The 22911-nt window shown below is 40.1% G+C and overlaps 2 pseudogenes; one reads left to right on the top strand and one right to left on the bottom strand.

Moving 5' to 3' along the window:
* Positions 1–7716: 7716 nt before the first annotated feature.
* LOC133767793 (activated RNA polymerase II transcriptional coactivator p15-like) lies at positions 7717–8098 on the bottom strand (annotated as a pseudogene).
* Positions 8099–13455: 5357 nt separating this feature from the next.
* Positions 13456–14900, top strand: LOC133767792 (putative elongation factor 1-alpha-like 3; annotated as a pseudogene).
* Positions 14901–22911: the final 8011 nt, after the last annotated feature.

The raw sequence follows: 22911 nt of genomic DNA, 5'->3' as shown, positions 1-22911 counted from the left end.
CATGCCACCTTGATGGGATTGTGTTGGAATCCCCTGGCATATTTCTAATTCCACCATTTGGGGCAAGTCCAATTGAGCATGTCCCAAATTGTACATCTCCTCTCTCTCTTTTTCCACTCTTAAATTTAACAGGGATCACTTTTCAGTAAAATTTAAGCACCTAAGAATAATTGTGTGTTAATTACAGAGTTCAACCACTAGTACTAGAACAACAACAACAAATACTAAAAAGGATAAAGTATTACATTGTACATCTAGAGTCAGGACAAGAGCTGATCAGGTCATTGTTTCTTATAGTGTCCATTTCACTTAACAGGTTTCCCCTTTGGTGCTCAGTTATCACTGATCAGGGAAAACAAATGATATTTGTCTCTTTGGGACTGGCTTAATTCACTCAGCATGATGTTTTCCAGATTCCTCCATCTTGTTGCAAATGACTGGGTTTCGTTGTTTCTTACTGCTGTATAGTATTCTATGGAGTACATGTCCCATAATTTCTTTATCCAGTTTACTGTTGATGGGCATTTGGGTTGGTTCCAGGTCTTAGCTATTGTGAATTGAGCTGCAATAAACATTAATGTGCAGATGGGTTTTTTATTTGCCAAATTAATTTCCTTTGGGTAAATTCCAACTACGATGAAAACTACAAAACTTTACAGAAAGAAATAGAAGAGGATACCAAAAAATGGAGGAATCTTCCATGCTCATGGATTGGAAGAATCAATATCATCAAAATGTTTATTCTCCCAAAAGCAATTTACAGATTCAATGCAACTCCAATCAAAATACCAAAGGCATTCTTCTCAGATCTGGAAAAAATGATGCTGAAATTCATATGGAGACACAGAAGACCTCGAATAGCCAAAGCAATCTTGTACAACAAAAACAAAGCCAGAGGCATCACAATACCAAATTTCAGGACATACTACAGGGCAGTTGTTATCAAAACAGCATGGTACTGGTACAGAAACAGATGGATAGACCAATCGAACAGAATAGAAACAACAGAAATCAATCCAAACATCTACAGCCAACTTATATTTGACCAAAGATCCAAATCTAATCCCTGGAATAAGGACAGTCTATTCAATAAATGGTGCTGGGAAAATTGGATTTCCACGTGCAGAAGCTTGAAGCAAGACCCATACCTATCACCTTACACAAAAATCCACTCAACATGGATTAAAGACTTAAATCTACCACCAGACACCATCAAATTATTAGAGAGCATTGGAGAAACACTGCAAGATATAGGCACAGGCAAAGACTTCTTGGAAAAGACCCCAGGAGCACAGGCAGTCAAAACCAAAATTAACTATTGGGATTGCATCAAATTGAGAAGTTTCTGTACTTCAAAAGAAACAGTCAGGAAAGTGAATAGGAAACCGACAGAATGGGAAAAAATATTTGCAAACTATACTACAGATAAAGGGTTGATAACCAGAATCTACAAAGAAATCAAGAAAATCCACAACAACAAAACGAACAACCCACTTAAGAGATGGGCCAAGGACCTCAATAGACATTTTTCGAAAGAGGAAATCCAAAAGGCCAACAGACACATGAAAAAATGTTCAAGATCACTAGCAATCAGGGAAATGCAAATCAAAACCACAATGAGGTTCCATCTCACCCCAGCGAGAATGGCTCACATTCAGAAATCTACCAACAACAGATGCTGGAGAGGATGTGGGGAAAAAGGGACACTAACCCACTGTTGGTGGGAATGCAAACTGGTTAAGCCACTATGGAAGTCTGTCTGGAGATTCCTCAGAAACCTGAACATAACCCTACCATACAACCCAGCCATCCCACTCCCTGGTATTAGACATTTTAAAAAGTAAAACTATGTGGCCTTTGATACTAGAAAGGACAGAGGGAAAAGAACAGTATACAAAGCTCTCACGTTTGTACTAAAATAATATTAGAACTGTGGTATAGTGGGTAAAGCCACCACCTGCAGTTTCAGCATCTCATATGAGCGTCAATTCAAGACCCGACTGCTCCACTTAACAATCCAGCTATCTGCTATGGCCTGGGAAAGCAGGGGAAGATGGCCAAAGACCTTGGGCTCCTGCACCCACGTAGGAGTCCCAGAAGAAGCTCCTGACTCCTGGCTTCGGACATTGTGGCCAACTGGGGAGTGAACTAGGGGAACTCTCTCTCTGTCTGCCTCTTTCTGTCTGCCTCTCCTTTTCTCTCTGTGTAACTCTGCCTTTCAAATAAATAAATACATCTTTAAAAAAACTAATCATGCCAAAAGCATAACATAACATAACACAACAAATGCATGGATTGAGGGTTACTAGAACCAAGAGATTTCTCCAAATTCTGTCATGGAATGGAGTTCATATCACATTTTGAACCATGTCACATCAGATTTGGTTGGGAATGTACACTGGTGCAGCCAGCCCAAACTATTTGCGTAGTGGTCATTAGCTTTAAATGTCTGCTACAGGAATGGCACATGAGCCATGTTACCTACCATGATTTCTGGTCTGGATCTCAAGAAGAAAAGGACTGCTAAGTTGAGTTTCCTAGGTGCGTTCAACTTGCATACTTCTTCCTAGCAGAAAGCCTACAAAAAAACAATCACACAAGGAAGTGACTTTTCCTGAAAATGAGAGCATACCTGAAATTGTTCAGTAATTGTTGTGCATTGGAGCAACTGGTCCCATTCAGTGAAACTACTTCAGGCCAAACAGGAGTTTTGGCAAACCCGTGGAGAGGTAGCCTGCTGAAAAAGATGTAGCCGGCAGTTATTTCACATGGTTGAGGCAGGTTCTCCACTAGAGCACTGGTTCCTGTATGCTGTTGTGTCTACCTGCACAGAGATTGCTTCACATCAAACATTTAGATTCCAATTTTTCTAATTTCTCCTCTTTTTTCTAGGTCTCTCTGAGAAATTTCCAAAGACTTGTCTTCTGGTTTATATATTCTTTATTCTGCCTCACCAAATCCATTGTTAAGACTTTCTACTATATTTTGTATTTTACATATTGAATCTTCATTTCTAATATTTCAGTTTGCTTTCTCTTCAAAATTCCTTTTCAATGGGAGAATGTTCTTCCATGTCATGTAAAGATTTATTTAACTCATGAATTTGCTTCTCATTGCTTCTGAGTAATCCTTGGATTATTACTTTGAATTCATTTTCAGGCATTTTATCAATCTCTTTGTCCAAACATTCTAGTGTTGAAGTGTTTTGTGTTCCTTTGGGGAAGTCATGTTTCTTCCTTATACTTGTTTCTAGAGTCTGCATTTATTTTTAGGAATTTTGAAATTACTTGTTGGTTTTTCTCCTGCAATGTATTTTGTGTTTGAACTATGCCTCTGTGGTTTAGTGGAATATCTGCTCTTTCAGTGAATACCCAGAGGAATGTGCTGGTTGTGGCCAGGAAGCTCTGGTCAGTGTTCCAGGGTGGATTGAGTACCCAGGGACACTCGTGTTGGGTGTAGGAGATCTCTTGTCAGCAGGAAAAGGGAGTATGATCACCTCTGATGGTGTAAGCACACCTCACCTCCTCTTCCAAGGTAATCAACACCAAGGGTTATCCCACAGTGGGTGCAACACTCACCCATGCTTCCATTGACCCGCACAAAAGATCTCTGCAGTCCTCATGTGAACATGGATCCCACTAAAATAACCCACTCCAAGCCATCAGGGAGCTCTCTGCATGAGTAGCCCCATGCAGTGATTACTCAGAGACCAAGCTGCACCTTGCACCTCTTGTGAAGCCAGAGTCCCCACAGTCACAGGGTGCAGAGGATCCTCTCTGCCCCTCTAGACTGGTCCACAGAGAGGCAGATGTTCCCAGAGCCAGCTTCCTGTGGGTACACCTCTAAAGTAGTTTGAGTCCTGGAGCCTGTGGTATGTTGGGAGGCCAGGAGCACCTCCCAGTCCTTTATGAGTGCACAGCCCCCTGTCAGTCCTCCCAGCAAGACTCAAAAGTCAGTGGGGACTGTGAATTTTTCCCTCCACTATAAGAGCCTCTGACCAACTGTGTCCTTCTCCCTACCAGTTGTACCAAAGCTGCTGCCCCCAGTGCTGCTGAAGATGGCATCTGGTCTCAGCCAGTTGCTGTGCATACACACAAGGGTTTCCACAACTACCATTCATGCCCAAAATTGCACCTGTCCTTTCTCAGCCACTTGCCAGTGACATTGTGGGGGGAATGGGCTGAGAAAAATGTGCCCCTTTTTTCACTGGGTCTGCAGCTACCACACTGGGCTCACACCACACTCTCCCTCGAGCTGTATCAGCAGTGACAGGGGTTGCTGCAGTCTGATCTCACTCCAGTCTCCAAAGCTGGCACTTTCTCAGGCTCTCAGCTGCTGGAGTCATGTGTAGTGTCCATGGTCATGCTGTGTGTCTGCACCTTGCTCACAGATCCACAGCATTCCTATTCTTTCTATAGAATTTCCACAGCAGTTTTCTCTATAACTCCCCTGAGAATGTACTTCCTACACTTTTTGTCTTTAATACTTATTCCTAGCCTAGCACAGTATGTCATTCCCTATTCTGTCATCTTGGAATCTCCAAAATAAATGTTTTCTAAAAAGATAATTGAAAAGTAATGATTTGGTCCTGTGATTTTTCAATAGAAATTCCTATTGCTTCTTCTGAATATCCTCCATTCTTTTGATAGTTAAATTTACATTTCCCAACTTTTTTAATGATGCAGATTCATTTTTTTCTGTTTCTATATGCAGCACATTCTTTTTTCACATTTCTTATTTTTATTGCAACATTTAATCACAGGTTGAGTACTATTAGTCAATGACATATCCATGGAAGATGTACCAACAAAGTGTACGGGCATTCCACAATGACGGAATAACATCTGGGACTGTGTGCATGTTTACTCTAGAGTTTATCTTGAAAATCATGTATTTTAAAAAAGTTAAGTGTTTCACTGTATTATGTCCATAAAAATATCACAATTTCAAAATATATAAATATTAGTACTTTTTTTAAAATTTCAAACTTTTGTAGTACTCAATTTTTTCTCTTTTCTCAATAACTAAATCAGGATGATATATTTTCTTTCATTTTTCCCCTCTAAACTTTGTTTCTAACCATTTTATGTAGAATAGGCCAATCATCACACTTTTCTTGACTAGCTAATGAGGCAGGAGAATTCGTCAGAAGAATTTCTTAGGCATTTATACAGCAAAAAAGAGAATCAAATTACATTACAGAGTTCTTATTGTTGCTGTTGTTCTTTAAGTAATAGGTCAATGCCATTCATACTTTAAAAACCAGCGAGAGGGAAAACCCGTGAGAAAGCCCTGCTACTGAATAAATTAAAGGCAAAGCCTGAATACTGACATCAACTGAATTCGCTTAGACATTGCAAAATAAGAGACACCCATGCTTGAGAATGACCACCTTTCTTGCTGGGAGAAATCTTAGCAAGGATGTATAAAGTTAAAACAGAAAACAAATGTACCCTATCTTCTCTTTCCTGTACAAGCTAGTCTCTTCTTTTAACCTAGCTCACTCCCTTTCCTACAGAGATTAGAAATTTTGATATAGTGCATATCCAATAATGTATTTACATGAACTTAGCAGTTAACTTACACAACTGTTCCAGAGAAACACTCCTTATAAGAAGGTTTTAGAACATAGTACTAAACAGCTAGAAAAATCCTAGAATAGAATAGATTTCAGCACCATCTGTTATTAGCAGATTGTTTCAAAATATATACTCCCCTAAATTCTTGTAAACTTAGGTAATTTACCCATCACTCCCTCTCCATCCACATCAAAATCAAAATTCTGTTTTCTACCAACACATTCTGCGTGCCAAAAATAAGGGCTCATTTACAAATCTTCCAATTAAGTTTATAGGACACACACATATTCCCAAATAAGGCGGGAGAGAGGATTGTCAATCAAGAATCATTCAACTAAAATATGTACAGAGGCCAGCACTGTGGCAGAGCAGGTAAAGCCTTTGCCTGCAGCACCAGTATCCCATATGGACACCAGTTTGAGTCCTGGCTACCCCACTTCCAATCCAGCTCTCTACTATGGCCTGATAAATCAGTGGAAGATGGTGCAAGTTCTTGGGCCCCTGTACTCTTGTGGGAGAACCAGAAGAATACTCAGGCTCCTGGCTTTGGGTCAGCACAGCTCCAGCTGTTGCAGCCATTTGGGGAGTGAACCAGTGGATGGAAGACCTCTCTCTCCCTCTCTCTCTCTCTTTGCTTCTCCTTCTCTCTGTGTGTAACTCTTTCAAATAAATGAATAAAATATTTTTAAATTTTTTTAAAAAGTTGAAAATAAAATATGACAGTATTTTGAACACTTTGATACCTATTATAATGATGAAGACTAAACATCCAGAACAAAGATTTCTTTATTTTCACCAATTTGTACCTACCATGGTTACTGCTAGATACATTAAAAATGTTAACTGGATATTTTTTAAAAAAGAATAGCCTAACAAAAAAATTTTTATATGGGCTGGCAGATGGTTTCAAAGTAAGTCCGTGGTAATTCTACAACACAATGCTTTAGACAAAGGACTCAAAGCTGGTAGCAGAATAGTTCAACCCTTAGTTAATGACAATAACCATTTGAGGTTTGCCACCATAAATAATCTGTCAACAATGTTTTTCGAGTCTTTAAACTTAAGTTTTATGTTCTACCTAGAATTATGTTCCATCAGTGTTATCAAAATCTCAACACGTATATAACACCTAGTTTGAAGGAATTCTTCCTCTTCACTGCCACCTCCTTTACTTTCAGTTACTGTTGCATTTACATTCTTCTAAGGCACACTATGCCCCGTTTACTGCTGCAAAGTCTATGTCTCAATCTGTATTGTTTCATCAGTATAGCTAAATTAAAACCATTTTCAACCATCTGCCAAAACTCAAAAAGTCTAAAATAACCAAGTCTGCTGAAACAAAGACCAAAACACAAGTATAGGTTTTAAATACTCTTTCCCATAAAAACTGACCCCATCACATACCATGACAGTAAAGTTCAGTGCAATCTCTGGCTACATACACATTATCCATACTCATGTCATAAAATAAAATGTTAGGGCATTAAGCTTTCACAATTTTTATTAAATCCTAGTCTAATTTAACAGTATCTGATTTTATAGACATCATCCCATGGCAAGCATTAACTAGGGGAAAGCAAACCTGACATCTAAGTCAATATTTTCTGCAGACTAAGCAGTAAGATACTACATATAGCGCTATGGATAATGTAGTGTAGTGTAGGAGATCCCTTGTCAGCAGGAAAGGGAGTACCTTTCCTGCACCTCTGATGGTGTAAGCATACCCTCACCTCCTCTTCCAAGGTAATCAACACCCAGGGTTATCCCTCAGTGGGTGCAACAGTCACCTATGCTTCCATTGAGCTGCACAAATGATCTCTGCAGTCCTCATGTGAACATGGATCCCACTAAAATAACCCAGTCCACGCTGGGCCTCAAACCGGTGCCCATATTGGATGCCTGTGCTTCAGGCCAGGGCATTAACCCCCTGTGCCACAGCACCAGCCTCAATACTCCTTAATAAAGTTGACAATTAGCTTCACTCAGAACATTTTTAATAATGCAGATTTTAAAAAGTATTCATCTTTCAAATTGTTATGCAGTCCAAATATACAATAGCTTGGAAAACAACATTTAGAAAGCAAAACCAATGTAAAATGACAAATTAAAACAACTAAGGTATTGTATGACTCAGGTTTTACAGTTTTCTTACTGCATTATCAATTTCAGAAATCTGTTTCTTCTGCTGGCTCCACTGTTCTGGATTTAAAGAAATGCCTTTTCTTCCTGGTTTCATTTCTCCTTCTGGATCCATCCAGTATTCTGGAATATCAACTAGAACTTTCCCTTTGAAGTCCCGAACACTGATGTACCTCATTTTTCCCAATCTGAAACATGTTATCATCTCTGCTGCTGCTCTGTTTGGGAGATGATAGAGCTCTCGAGGTCTCAACAGTCTCTTGATTCTTCACAGGTTTTTCTGGAGTAATTTGCTTTTTCCTCTTTAACTTTCTGTCAACTTCACTGTCAGAATCACTGCCAGATGAGCTTGAAGAAACAAGTTCCTTTGACTTAGCCATTGCTCTTTTCCTGCAGCCAAGCAGTCTCCTACTCGCTCATGACTCTCAGTACGTCCTCAAGTATCATTTGTTAGGTTGTTGGATGGTGACGAATTTTTTCAGTTTTTGCTTGATTTGGTAGGTCTTTATTTCACATTCATTTATGAAACACAGCTTTGCCAGGTAAATTATTCTTGGTTAGCAGTTTTTCTTTTTTAGTTTTTAACAAATTCAATGGAGTTCATAGATAAAATTCAAATAATTTAATGATAATTCCCCCTCCCTCTCCAATTCTTTCTTAGTTTTGGTATTTGAAATAACATATTTTAAATTTATTTGCAGTCAATGGCTTCATGATCAAACAAATGCAGTGTTCGACAGGAAAAAGGAAATAGACCATAGTTTAGCAGGAACGTGGCAAGGGCAATAAATAATCAAACACAAAAGTGACTGTTTCACCCATGTACAGTAAATGTTAAAGTAATTATAGTTCACTAAAACTGGACTCTATCGCTCCATTCTCTCCTGGGCTATAAGGTTTCTTTTGAGAAATCTGCAGTTGGGGCTGTCTCAGTGATGTAGTGAACTAAGCCTCTACCTGTGGCATCATCATCCTAAATAGGTGCCAAATTCAAGTCATAGGTGCTGCTCCTCTTCCAATACAGCTCTCTCTGCTATGGCCTAGGAAAGCAGTAGAAGATGGCCTAAGTGCTTGAGCCCCTGCATCCAAGTGGGACACATGGAAGAAGCTCCTGGCTTCTGGCTTCAGATCAGCCCAGTGGCTGCAAGGCCTTTCTCTCTGTGTCTCCCTATTTCTATCTGTAAATATACCTCTCAAATAAAATATTTAAAAAAAGAAATATTAAGAAAAAATAAATCTGAGGTCAATCAAAAAAATTAAAAATTAACTAGGAATTCTCTCTTGTAAACTATGTGTTGTGGTTAGTTGCTTTTCTGATTATGTCTATCTGAGGTTCTATGAACTTCCTGTATTTGGATGTCAGTATCTTTTGCCAATGGGTGTTTTCTCTATTTCATTGAAAGATTTTCTAAGCCACTCGAATATTGGTTCATTTGCTGGTATCCCATAGATCCTGAACACTGTTTTCATTCTTTCTTGGAAATATTTCAAAAGACATGACTTCTAGATCACGTATCATTTCTTCAGCTTGATCTAGTCTGTCGATAAGGATTTCTGCTGTGTTTTTTTCTTTGACTTAATTTTTACTTCTTCTTGAATACTTGGTTCTCATTAACATTTATATCTTTTGTTAATTTTCTCATTCATGTCAAGTACTGATTTCCTAATTTCATTTAGCTGCTTATCTATATGTCCTTGTGTCTCTGAGTAACATTTCAACCATTCTTTTTAATTCTTATTCATTCCCTTGAATAATGTCTTTCTTCATGCTCTGATACTGTTCCTATGGAGGCATCATATTACCTTGCTTATTTATTATTCCTGTGTTTCTATGGTGATTTCTGTGCATCTTGGACATCTGTTTCTATCTCTTTAGAGGGCATTTTCTGTTAACTGAAGGGTTTTTTTTCCTTAAAATATGCCTTTGCCTATTGGATTGTAAGACTACTAAGCTCCCAATATCACAAGTCCCAAACCATCTCCTGGATGAACTGGAGACAGTAGCTTCTCAGGTGTTGACAGCAGGCCCTACTGGTTCTGGGGGTGTAGGTGAGCAGACACCTAGCTGATACCCAAGTCAGGAATTGGAGTTCCATATCAGTGATGGCTTCAGAAGCAGGATCTTCTTATAGACCCCTAGCCAAAGCCAACTCCAGATCTCTAAAAATAGCATTCATGCTAGGAGGACAAGAAAGGTCCCAGAGATACTGAGTGGCTAGATACATCAAAATGGCAGTGGAAAACAATATTCAGGCCACTGTCTTAGGGCTGATGGCTGGGCTGGTTGGGGAGCAAGAACCTCAGGCTAGAGCTACAACTGAGCAGCATCACCCAAAACCTGGTAGCTAGTGTGGGAGTGACTGGAGCCCTGAGCTCTATATTGGACCTGGGCAAATCATACACTGCCCACGACCAAAGCAAGGGGGAGAGTGTTGATGCATTGCATTGTGAAGGACTTGGAGATCCCATTTCTTTTTTTTTTAGAAAACTTTTATTTAATAAATATAAATTTCAAAAGTACAACTTTTGGATTATAGTGGGTTTTCCCTCCCATAACCAACCCCCCATCCGCAAACCATCCCATCTCCTACTCCCTGTCCCATCCCATTCTTCATTAAGATTCATTTTTAATTATCTTTATATACAGAAGATCAACTTAGTATATACTAAGTAAAGATTTCAACAGTTTGCATTCACACAGAAACACAGAGTATAAAGTACTGTTTGAATACTAGTTTTACCATTAATTCTCATAGTACAACACATTAAGGACAGAGATCCGACGTGAGGAGTAAGTGCACAGTGACTCCCGTTGTTGATTTAACAATTGACACTCTTATTTATGACATCAGTACTCACGTGAGGCTCTTGTCATGAGCTGCCAAGGCTATGGAAGCCTCTGGAGCTCACAAACTCCGACCTTATTTAGACAAGGCCATAATCAAAGTGGAAGTTCTCTTCTCCCTTCAGAGAAAGGTACCTCCTTCTTGGATGGCCCATTCTTTCCACTAGGATCTCACTCACAGAGATCTTTCATTTAGGTCATTTTTTTTTTGCCACAGTGTCTTGGCTTTCCATGCCTGAGAAACTCTCATGGGCTTTTTAGCCAGATCCAAATGCCTTAAGGGCTGACTCTGAAGCCAGAATGCTGTTTAGGGCATCTGCCATTCTATGAGTCTGCTGTGTATTCCATTTCCCATGTTGGATCATTCTCTCCTTTTTAATTCTATCAGTTATTATTAGCAGACACTGGTCTCATTTATGTGATCCCTTTGACACTTAATCCTATCTTTATGATCAGTTATGAACTTAAACTGATCACTTTGACTAGTAAGATGGCATTGGTACATGCCAACTTAATGGGATTTGAAGTCTCATGGCACGTTTCTAGCTCTACCATTAGGGGTAAGTCCAAGTGAGCATGTGCCTAACTCTACCTCTCCTCCCTCTCTTATTCCCACTCTTATTTTTAACAGGGATCAATTTTCAGTTGGGTTTAAACACCTAAGAATAACTGTGTGTTAATTAAAGAGTTCAAACAATGTTATTAAGTAGAAAAAGAAAATACTAAAAACAATGAAATAGTAAGTGTTCCTTGACAGTTAGGACAAGAGCTGATCAAGTCACTGTTTCTCATAATGTCCGTTTCACTTCTACATGTTTCCTTTCAGGTGCTCAGTTAGTTGTCACAGATCAGGGAGAACGTATGGTCTTTGTCTCTTTGGGACTGGCTTATTTCACTCAGCATAATGTTTTCCAGATTCCTCCATTTTGTTGCAAATGACCAGATTTCATTTTTTTTTACCTCTGTGTAGTATTCTGTAGAGTGCATGTTCCATAATTTCCTTATCCAGTCTTCTGTTGGTTGGCATTCAGGTTGATTCCATATCTTAGCTATTGTGAATTGAGCTGCAATAAACATTGAGGTGCAGATAGCTCTTTTATTTGCTGATTTAATTTCCCTTGGGCAAATTCCAAGGAGTGGGATGGCTGGGTCATGTGGTAGGGATATATTCAGGTTTCTGAGGAAGGAGATCCCATTTCAAAACCCTAGGGAATGAGCTGCTACTGAGCTAGGTGGGGCATGGAAAATCAAAGCCTTCAAGCAGCAAAATAATTGGGGCAAGAAAATCCAGCCAGCTGTTCACAGGAGGGGCAGGAGTCCAGAGTGCTACATGAGATATGTGTGCTGCAATTCTGGCTACAGTCCTTGGGAGGGGACAGATCCAAGTGGTATGGAACACAGTCTGCAAGCCCTTCTCTGTGCTGTTATTGGAAACACTGATTCACTGTTAGGAGTGAGAATGTGTTCCTGGGTCTTTTCCCCCTTCAAACTTTCCAGACTGCACTCTCCAGAGTGTGGGCACACACCCTATTGTATGCTGGGAATCTACTGCAAGAACTATCCTTAGTGTGCAGGGAGCTCTGAGCCTCAGTCAGAAGACTGGGTGAGTGTCTGTGTACCCTGAGTCCTGGTTTGCACAGATTCATGCCACACCAATAATGCTTCAAGTGGTTGAGAGAGGGCAGGTACTGGGGTTTCTGATCCTCTAATCTGAGGGGCAGACCTCCTTACTCCTAGGGTATGGGGCTAGATATCCCAGCTGTCTGCATCCCTGGATCCTAAGATACAGGAAGCTGTGTGGACAAGGGTTCTGGGTCACTCGTGCTCTGTTGGGTCAAGACGGAACTGTAGAGTTCAATATGCCTTTCCAGAATGGAGTAATGTCCTTGTGGCCTCTGGGAAGAAGATAAGCAAAGGCTTCTGTCCCCTAACATGACATGGCTTGCCAATGACTCCTTTTACAACATGTCACTACACACAGCTTGTGCTCTATGGGTTGGGGGAGGGAATATGGGTTCTTTCTCTGAAGGAAAGTGACTGTAAGGTTTCCAGAGATCTTACTGAGCTAGTGGTCTTTGGTGAGTGATTCCTCTCTAGTAAGCACTGCCCATGAACGGTATCCCTACAGATGGGCTCTGCTGAGACTCTCCTGTTCATCCTTTTCTATGAAACAAATAAGCCCCCTGGCCATGGGGCCTGAGGTTCAGACACTGTGGGTTTGGCTTTATTACCCTTTGTACACTTTGCCTAGGATAACTATCCCGTCGTGTTCCTACTGTTCTTTTACTGTATCTTCCTCAGGCATGCACCTTAAGATGTGGCTGCTTTGGTTCTTCTCAGTGGAGGAGAAGATGAACAGAGTTTCTCTATATGGCTACCTTTAATTTCTTTGATATCTACATTCTAAAAAGGTAAAATCTGACCCTGTGTGACTCAATATAGAAAAAAAAACTTAAAATGGATTAATCACTTAAACATAAGACATTAAAATGTAAGGGAAAGATTCTTAACACTGACTCAGCTAGTTTCTTGGAAACGGTCCCAAACACACATGCAACAAAAGCAAAAATAAACAACTGGGACTCTATCAAACTAAAATTTTCTTCACAACAAAGAATAAAGACAATGAAGACAAAATTTACAGAATGGGGGAAAATATTGCAAACCATAAAAGTGATAAGCAACTAATAACAAAAATAAAAAAAAAAATTCAATAGGAAAAAACCCCAAATAATCCAATTTGAAAAAGGACAGATTTGAATTTATCCAAAGATGAGTGCTATGGTTTCAATATGGTTTGTCCCTTCTGAAACTCATCTTGAAACTTAATCCCCATTATAAAATATTAGAGCTGGAACCAACTGAGATGTTTAAGAACTGATTAGGCGGGTTTGCCGCCAGAACACAGGTGTCATGAAAAACACCGCTAAATCAAAGCCAAAATGGGAAAGGAAAAGACTCACATCAACATCATCGTCATTGGCCATGTAGATTCGGGCAAGTCCACCACCACTGGCCATCTGATCTACAAATGTGGTGGCATCGACAAAAGAACCATTGAAAAATTTGAGAAGGAGGCTGCCGAGATGGGAAAGGGTTCCTTTAAGTATGCCTGGGTCTTGGATAAACTGAAAGCCGAGCGTGAGCATGGTATCACCATTGACATCTCCCTGTGGAAATTTGAGACCAGCAAGTATTACGTGACTATCATTGATGCCCCAGGACACAGAGACTTCATCAAAAACATGATTACAGGCACATCTCAGGCTGACTGTGCTGTCCTGATTGTTGCTGCTGGTGTCAGGGAATTTGAAGCTGGTATCTCCAAGAACGGGCAGACCCATGAACATGCCCTCTGGCTTACACACTGGGTGTGAAACAAGTAATTGTTGGTGTTAACAAGATGGATTCCACTGAGCCACCCAACAGCCAGAAGAGATACGAGGAAATCGTTAAGGAAGTCAGCACCTACATTAAGAAAATTGGCTACAACCCTGACACAGTAGCATTTGTGCCAATTTCTGGTTGGAATGGTGACAACATGCTGGAGCCAAGTGCTAATATGCCATGGTTCAAGGGATGGAAAGTCACCCGCAAAGATGGCAATGCCAGTGGAACCGCACTGCTTGAAGCTCTGGATTGCACCCTTCCACCAACTAGACCAACTGACAAGCCTCTGTGTCTGCCCCTACAGGATGTCTACAAAATTGGTGGTATTGGCACTGTCCCTGTGGGCCAAGTGGAGACTGGTGTTCTCAAACCTGGCATGGTGGTAACTTTTGCTCCAGTCAACGTCACAACTGAAGTCAAGTCCATCGAAATGCACCATGAAGCTTTGAGTGAAGCTCTTCCTGGGGACAATGTGGGCTTCAATGTCAAGAACGTGTCTGTCAAAGATGTTCATCATGGCAATGTTGCTTGTGACAGCAAAAATGACCCACCAATGGAAGCAGCTGGCTTCACTGCTCAGATGATCATCCTGAACCATCCAGGTCAGATCAGTGCTGGGTATGCCCCTGTGCTGGATTGTCACATGGCTCACACTGCTTGCAAGCTTGCTGAGCTGAAGGAAAAGATTGATCATCGTTCTGGAAAGAAGTTGGAAGATGGCCCTAAATTCTTGAAATCTGGTGATGCTGCCATTGTTGATATGGTTCCTGGCAAGCCCATGTGTGTTGAGAGCTTCTCTGACTATCCTCCTCTGAATTGTTTCGCTGTCCATGATATGAGACAGACGGTTGCTGTGGGTGTGATCAAAGCAGTGGACAAGAAGGCTGCTGGAGCTGGCAAGGTCACCAAGTCTGCCCAGAAAGCTCAGAAGGCTAAATGAATATTATCCCTAATACCTGCCACCCCAGTCTTAATCAGTGGTGGAAGAACGGTCTCAGAACTGTTTGTCTCAATTGGCCATTTAAGTTTAATAGTGAAAGACTGGTTAATGATAACAATGCATCGTAAAACCTTCAGAAGGAAAGGAAAATGTTGTGTGGGCCATTTTTTGTGTGCATGGCAGTTTTAAGTTATTAGTTTTTAAAATCAGTACTTTTTAATGGAAACAACTTGACCAAAAATCTGTCACAGAATTTTGAGACCCATTAAAACAAAGTTTAATGAGAAACCTGTGTCTTCTTTTGGTCAACACTGGACCTGTCAAAATGTGTTCCAGGTTTTTCTGATTAAGCTAGAATTTTAAGCTAAAATTCCATGGGTTAGGGATTTTTTCCACCTGTTGCTTGTTTTAAGCTGTGGAGGGCTTTGGCAGCCATGCTGGTTAGAACTGTTGACATGTAATTTAGTTTAGAAAGCAAAATTCTATAATCTTAAGGGATGAAATGTTGCATATAAAATTGTGTAGCTACAAGTAAATTTGTTAGAATCATTAAATTTTGGTTTTCAAGTTAAAAAAAAGAACTGATTAGGGCTTTGCTTTCATGAATGGATTAATGGTCAACAAGTTATCTCAACATAAATTTGCCATAAAACCTACTTTGGCTAAGATTCTAGTGTATTCCTTGTATATTACCATGTGATATTATTTACCACCTCAGGACTCTGCCAGCAAGAAAATTTTAATAATATATTGGTGTTACTAGAATAAAACTGATTTTCTTAAAAAAGAGAGAGAGAAAGAAAAAAGAAAGAAAGGAAAAAGAGAGAGAAAGAAAGAAAGAAAGAAAGAAAGAAAGAAAGAAAGAAAGAAAGAAAGAAAGAAAGAAAGAAAGCCATCACCAGAAATCATTTTCAACATGGGATCAAAAATATGAGGCAAAACAAATCTCTTTTCTGACTTACTCAACCTCTGGTATTATATTAGAAATAGAAAATGGACTAGAATAGCATATTAATTATCATCAATCATATAAAAAGCTGCTCAGCATCACCAACCATATGAGAAATGACAGCAAGTCTTGGTGAGGATGTAGAAAAAAGGCAACCTTTACACACTGTTGGTAGAAACGAATTTGTAGAAGCAATATGTAAACCTTATTGAAGTTCTTTGAAAACTTAACAGATATACATTGTGATGCTATAATCTAACTTCTGGATATATATATATAATCTAACTTCTGGATATATATATATGTCCAGAGGAAATTAAATTAGGAACTAGAGATATCTGCACTTTCATATTCATTGCAGCATTATTCACAATAACTAAGACATGGAATCAATCCAGGTACACAACAATGGATAATGGATATGTGCTACATACTCACATACACAATGTATTATTGTTCAGCCATAAAAAAGAACAAAATTCTATCATTTGCAGCAAAATGGATAGAGCTAAGGAACATGATGCTGGTGAAATGTTAGACACAAAAAACAATGTCAAACATACTCTCTAATACATGGAAGATTAAAAAATTGATCTGAACATAGAATAGTGATTATTAGAGACTGAATAGGGAGTTAGGAAGTGGTCATTGAAGAGACTGAATAATGGATACCAAAATACATATATAGTAGAAATAAGTTCTAGTGTTCTACAGCGAAGTGAGGGGGCTGTACTCATATTTGACAGTAGGTATTTTATGAATAACTACAAAATGAAAGTTTAAAGGTATCAAGCATATCATTATTAGGAGATAGAAACATTAACTACTGGGGCTGGTGCTGTGACATAGCAGGTAAAGCCGCCACCAGCAGTGCTGGCATTCTATATGGGCACCAGTTTGGGTCCCAGCTGCTCCACTTCAGATCCAGCTCTCTGCTATGGCCTGGGAAAGCAGTGGAAGATGACCTAAGTCCTGTGGCCCCTGTACCCATGTGGGAGACCCGGAGGAAGCTCCTGGCTCCAGGCATTGGATCAGCTCAGCTCCAGCTATTGCAGACATTTGGGGAGTGAATCAGTGGATGGAGGGCCCCTCTCCATTTCTCTCTCTCTCTCTCTCTCTCTCTCTCTCTCTCTCTGTCTCTGCCTCTCTGTAACTCTGACTTTCAAGTAAATAAATAAAATCTTAAAAAAAGAAACATTAATTACTGTGATTTGATCATTATACATTGTATAGTCATACAGAAATTATATGTATGTACATAAATTGTATGTATATACATAAATTGTATTATTGTACCCATAAACATGTACAATTATTGTCAGTCAAAAAATTGTACAGTTTAATATAAGTGGAGATACTGCAGGTTCAAGGAAGAGTAGGGGATGAAACAGCAGAGGAAACTCTTCCGGAACTAGTGATTCACAGTGGACCTGTGTGGAGAGCGTGGGAGCCCAAGTTTGGGACACCAGCAGAAGGCTCAACACACCAGCGCTGGAACGCGAGGTGAGCCGAACCTCAATAGTCCGAAACACCAGCAGGCAAGCGGAAAGAGGAGGCTAGAGGGAACGAGGCTTGAAACTCCATGGGGAAAAGTTCACCAGGCTAACTAGAAGAGAGATAGGAAAAAAATAAAAAAAGTGACCGATACGGACACGAGTTTCTCTCTCTCCGCTCACCTCTCAAAGGCGAGCAAGACAGAGCAGGCCCCATTTTGGACATACGTCATAAGCAGGGCGACCTCAGGTCTGCACCAGCCCTGAGCCTAGCAGAAAAACCTGACTCTGGCGGGAGGGGTGAAATAACAGGAGATTAGCATCTAACTTGGCAACCCAGTGGGAGACTGCAGGAGAATTGGAGCCCACACTGAGGGCAGCAGAGATTCCCTGTGTGGTCCTTGGGAAAGAGCTTCTGATCTCTGGCTCCTGTGGGTATATCATTTGCCTGCTAACTACCTCCAATTACGTTCAGCTGTGCGGAATTACTTCCCTTTTGAATCAAAAAAAGAAAGAGAGACTTACCACACCTAACCTGGGAGTGTCATCCTTGACACACCCTCAACCCTGAGGAACCAAACACAGCTCTCAGTCCACACTCATCTCAAGCCTCTAAGGCTCCACTGAAAGCAGACAGTCCACTTAATATAGAGCCATAGTGTAACAAGAAAAAACCCCACAGTGAAGAAACCAAATATCTCCAACATGCCAAACAACAAACGCAAAAACCAAGCTAACAAGAACAAGGAAGAAACTATGACGCCCCCAAATGAAAAAGACACCCCAATTCAAGATTATGAAGATGATGAGATCGAAGAAATGCAAGAAGCGGATCTCAAAAAATTGATAAGAACATTAAGAAGTTCTCAAAAACAAATTCTTGAACTACAGAAATCCTTCATGGACAAGATAGAAAATCTCTCGTGAAAGTGAAATATTAAGGAGGAATCAAAATGAAATGAAACAACTAGTGGAACAAGAAACTCTGATAGTGACGAGAAATCATAATGAAATGAAGAATTCAATAGATCAAATGACAAACACATTAGAAAGCCTTAAAAACAGAATGAGTGAAGCAGAAGAGAGAATATCAGACTTAGAAGACAGAGAACAGGAAAGGAAACAGGCAAACCAAAGAAAAGAAGAAGAAATTAGAAATCTAAAAAATATTGTCGGGAATCTACAGGATACTATTAAAAAACCTAACATTCGGGTCCTAGGAGTTCCTGAAGGCATGGAGAGGGAGAAAGGATTAGAAGGCATTTTCAGTTAGATACTAGCAGAAAATTTCCCAGGTTTGGAGAAGGACAGAGGCATCTTAGTACAGGAAGCTTATAGAACCCCTAATAAACATGACCAAAAGAGATCCTCACCACGACATGTTGTAATCAAACTCACCACAGTGAAACATAAAGAAAAGATCCTAAAATGTGCAAGAGAGAAACGTCAGATTACTCTCAGAGGATCTCCAATTAGACTCACAGCAGACTTCTCATCAGAAACCCTACAAGCTAGAAGGGAATGGCGAGACATAGCACAGGTACTAAGAGAGAAAAACTGCCAGCCCAGAATACTATATCCTGCAAAGCTCTCATTTGTGAATGAAGGTGAAATGAAGACTTTTCATAGCAAACAGAAACTGAAAGAATTTGTTGCCACTCATCCTGCCCTGCAAAAGATGCTTAAAGATGTGTTACACACAGAAACACAGAAACATGGTCACCAATATGAAAGAAGGTAAAGGAAGGAAACCTCACAGCAAAAGATCACAGGAAGCTCAATTTCTCTTTGACATAGAATTAAACTCTGATGCTCGGTTAAATCAATGTGTTAAAGTAATCTATTATGTTCTCTTGATGTCTGTTAAATTCTAATTGTTCAAAAACAGCTGAATTTTTATTAAGAGCTATGGGTTATTTAAATATGTGCTTTTTTCAAAAATTTGAATAATCACCTTGTAACAATGATCAAGTTTGGTCTATGTTATGTCATGATTTTAAGGAATCTTATTTCAACCAGATATTTTGGATTTTGAGCCTTCTTGGCATTCTTGACAGGCATTCAAAAAATCAAAGTTTCAAACAATCTGGTCTCTAAAATTTCCAGTAAATCCTGGACCTTGGTTTTTCCAGTTTGGGCCCAACTGAAAAAATCGAAGGACCTATGTCTCTCATCTTATAGAGACACCAACTAATCAGTCTATTTGTTTTATATTAGAAAGACTGTCAAGATGTGACGTGGTACCAGACTTTAAGTTTCTATAATGGAAAATGCTATTAATACAAATGTTTGAGAATTAAAAAGTCTAATGATCTTGTGTTACTAGACATGATAGTTATCTTAATGAGAAAGCCCCAGAGGCCTAAAAGGTTAAATACTTGTAAAATCCTACAGGTGCTTTCAAAAATACTGTGAAGTAAGCAAGTGCCTCTTGTTGGTTGATGAGTTTATAATTTTAAACATGGCGACTTAAAGTCTTTTGTCATCCACAGTTATATATAATTTGCTGCTCATAAAACTAAAGCATTGTTGGTTCTGGGTTTAGCTGTCCTCCTATAGGTTCCTATGGACTTTTTCCAGCCACTTCTATTGTAGTCAGTACTTTGGGATGGCTCTGTAAACAGATGAAGCCAATAATGTATTGACAGTACCAACTGAGAGAAAGTATGCTTAACTGAGGTTACTAAAAACAAAAAGCAATTCAAATCAATTGGCAATCTACAAAAAGAGTTAAAGATTTTAAAAGCTATTATTAAAATTGCTATATCGGACTATTATGCTATGTTCTATGTGTGTATATATTGTATGTCCACTAGTTGTTTCATTTCATTTTGATTCCTCCTTAATATTTCACTTTCACGAGAGAGATTTTCTATCTTGTCCATGAAGGATTTCTGTAGTTCAAGAATTTGTTTTTGAGAACTTCTTAATGTTCTTATCAATTTTTTGAGATCCGCTTCTTGCATTTCTTCGATCTCATCATCTTCATAATCTTGAATTGGGGTGTCTTTTTCATTTGGGGGCGTCATAGTTTCTTCCTTGTTCTTGTTAGCTTGGTTTTTGCGTTTGTTGTTTGGCATGTTGGAGATATTTGGTTTCTTCACTGTGGGGTTTTTTCTTGTTACACTATGGCTCTATATTAAGTGGACTGTCTGCTTTCAGTGGAGCCTTAGAGGCTTGAGATGAGTGTGGACTGAGAGCTGTGTTTGGTTCCTCAGGGTTGAGGGTGTGTCAAGGATGACACTCCCAGGTTAGGTGTGGTAAATCTCTCTTTCTTTTTTTGATTCAAAAGGGAAGTAATTCCGCACAGCTGAACGTAATTGGAGGTAGTTAGCAGGCAAATGATATACCCACAGGAGCCAGATATCGGAAGCTCTTTCCCAAGGACCACACAGGGAATCTCTGCTGCCCTCAGTGTGGGCTCCAATTCTCCTGCAGTCTCCCACTGGGTTGCCAAGTTAGATGCTAATCTCCTGTTATTTCACCCCTCCCGCCAGAGTCAGGTTTTTCTGCTAGGCTCAGGGCTGGTGCAGACCTGAGGTCGCCCTGCTTATGACGTATGTCCAAAATGGGGCCTGCTCTGTCTTGCTCGCCTTTGAGAGGTGAGCGGAGAGAGAGAAACTTGTGTCCGTATCAGTCACTTTTTTTATTTTTTTCCTATCTCTCTTCTAGTTAGCCTGGTGAACTTTTCCCCATGGAGTTTCAAGCCTCGTTCCCTCTAGCCTCCTCTTTCCGCTTGCCCGCTGGTATCTCGGGCTATGGAGGTTCGGCTCACCTCACGTTCCAGCGCTGGTGCGTTGAGTCTGCCGCTGGTGTCCCGAACTTGGGCTCCCACACTCTCCACACAGGTCCACTGTGAATCACTAGTTCCGGAAGAGTTTCCTCTGCTGTTTCATCCCCTACTCTTCCTTGACCCTGCAGTATCTCCACTTATATTAAACTTTCTCTCCCCCCGGACTAAGTGTGCTCCCTGCCTATTCCGCCATCTTGCCGCCTCTCTCCACATGGGAAAATTTTATTAAGAGTTTTATTTTAAATGGCTTATAGATAAGACTGTCCATAAATTTAAGCTGCTAAAATCAATCAAAGATACATTTTAATTTGTGTGACCTGAATCTGTGTATCATATGTTTTAAACTTGATGGTAGAAAGAAACTTAAAACATTTTAGATGGTTGTGCTTAAGTTTACTGGTTAAACAAACTGCACCATGTTAGATATTTAAGAGGTGTTTTCAAATACATGATTCTTAAAATTTATAGAAGGCATTGGACCTTCTGGTAAATGTTTTCTTAAGTTGTTATCTAATGGTTGAAATGGTTTGCTAAGTATTCATGTAATATGCTATTGTCAGCAAGCGATCTAGGACTTGCTCCCTCATTTCTCTATTCTAAGCCCAACTTGTTCTTTCATTTCTCTATTCTCTTCAAGGTAGGAAAGTAATTCCATTATAAAGGAATCTGTAGGACGCACAATTTAATCTTTAGACCTTATAAAAGAGATGGCTAACATTTTTCTGTAATAGCATAGCCAAAATAAGAACTTAAATAATAATCTCATAGCTAGATTCACTTCGCCATCAGCGAAGTATACAGTAAGTAGAAAAAGCCTCCCTTTCAGACAAAAGGGAAAGAAAGTTTTAAAGTGAGAATATAATTTTCCTCATGGGCATTGTCTACCTTAGAAAAACTACTACAGAACATGCCTGTGACTATAGCCTTGTAGTTCAGGCCACCGAAGATTAGAGATGGGAAACGGGCACTCCCTTGACTTGCATCCTCTGGTCTGCTTTAACACAAACCAGGAGGAAAAGAAAGCTAGGCATCAGAAGCAATGGGTGGCAGGCCTATTAATGGCTGATCTGTACAGTGATCTGCCCTCAAGGAGACCTAACAGGCCAGTCCACTGCAGTGGCTTTCAAGGTGGTAAGCCTGGGCTTCAGCAGAAGTCAGCTTGTGAAGAGCCCTGGCAGCTCTGCCAAGAGTTGGATCACTGCAAATGGACCTGCCCTGGAGTCGAAGGATGCCCAGGTCAGAGCCACAGATCTTATTGGCTCTAAGCTGAAAAGCCCTTCACTCAGCCCAACTTCCAAAGTGACCACTGCAGCTAAGGGGATGGTCAAGTAGGGTCAGCAACATTGCAGGCAGAACTGTAAATTTCTTGTTAGAGACGCCCCCTGCCTTTACCTGGCCAGCTCTCCTCCCAGGCCAGCCAAGTAATGAAAGTCAACAGAGTGCCTTCCCCTCCCTTAGGATATACCCCATGTGAAGAGATAGATAGGTCTGGGCCTCTTAACTTACAAGGCCTAAAGCCCACCAGATTATTAACAAGCCCCTTCTATCAGGTTCTATTTGCCTCTCAATCAGAAAACTTAATTGTAGCTTAGACAGCACCTTTCTTAGCTCCTCTAATAATGACTCTGTCCTTTGTTCTAGACCCTGTCTAGCGCACTTTTTTGGGCCTCATTCCTTCGCAATCATAACCTCTACTCTACCACCAATGGCTCTACTCCCAACCTGTGTGTACTGATGGTCCTCTTCCCCACTTAATGCTGTATAATTGTTCAAACCTGGTTAC

The sequence above is a fragment of the Lepus europaeus genome, chromosome 10 (genome assembly GCF_033115175.1).
Source record: "Lepus europaeus isolate LE1 chromosome 10, mLepTim1.pri, whole genome shotgun sequence".
In the NCBI taxonomy this organism is placed as follows: domain Eukaryota; kingdom Metazoa; phylum Chordata; class Mammalia; order Lagomorpha; family Leporidae; genus Lepus; species Lepus europaeus.
This window is presented reverse-complemented; position numbering and strand designations above follow the sequence as displayed.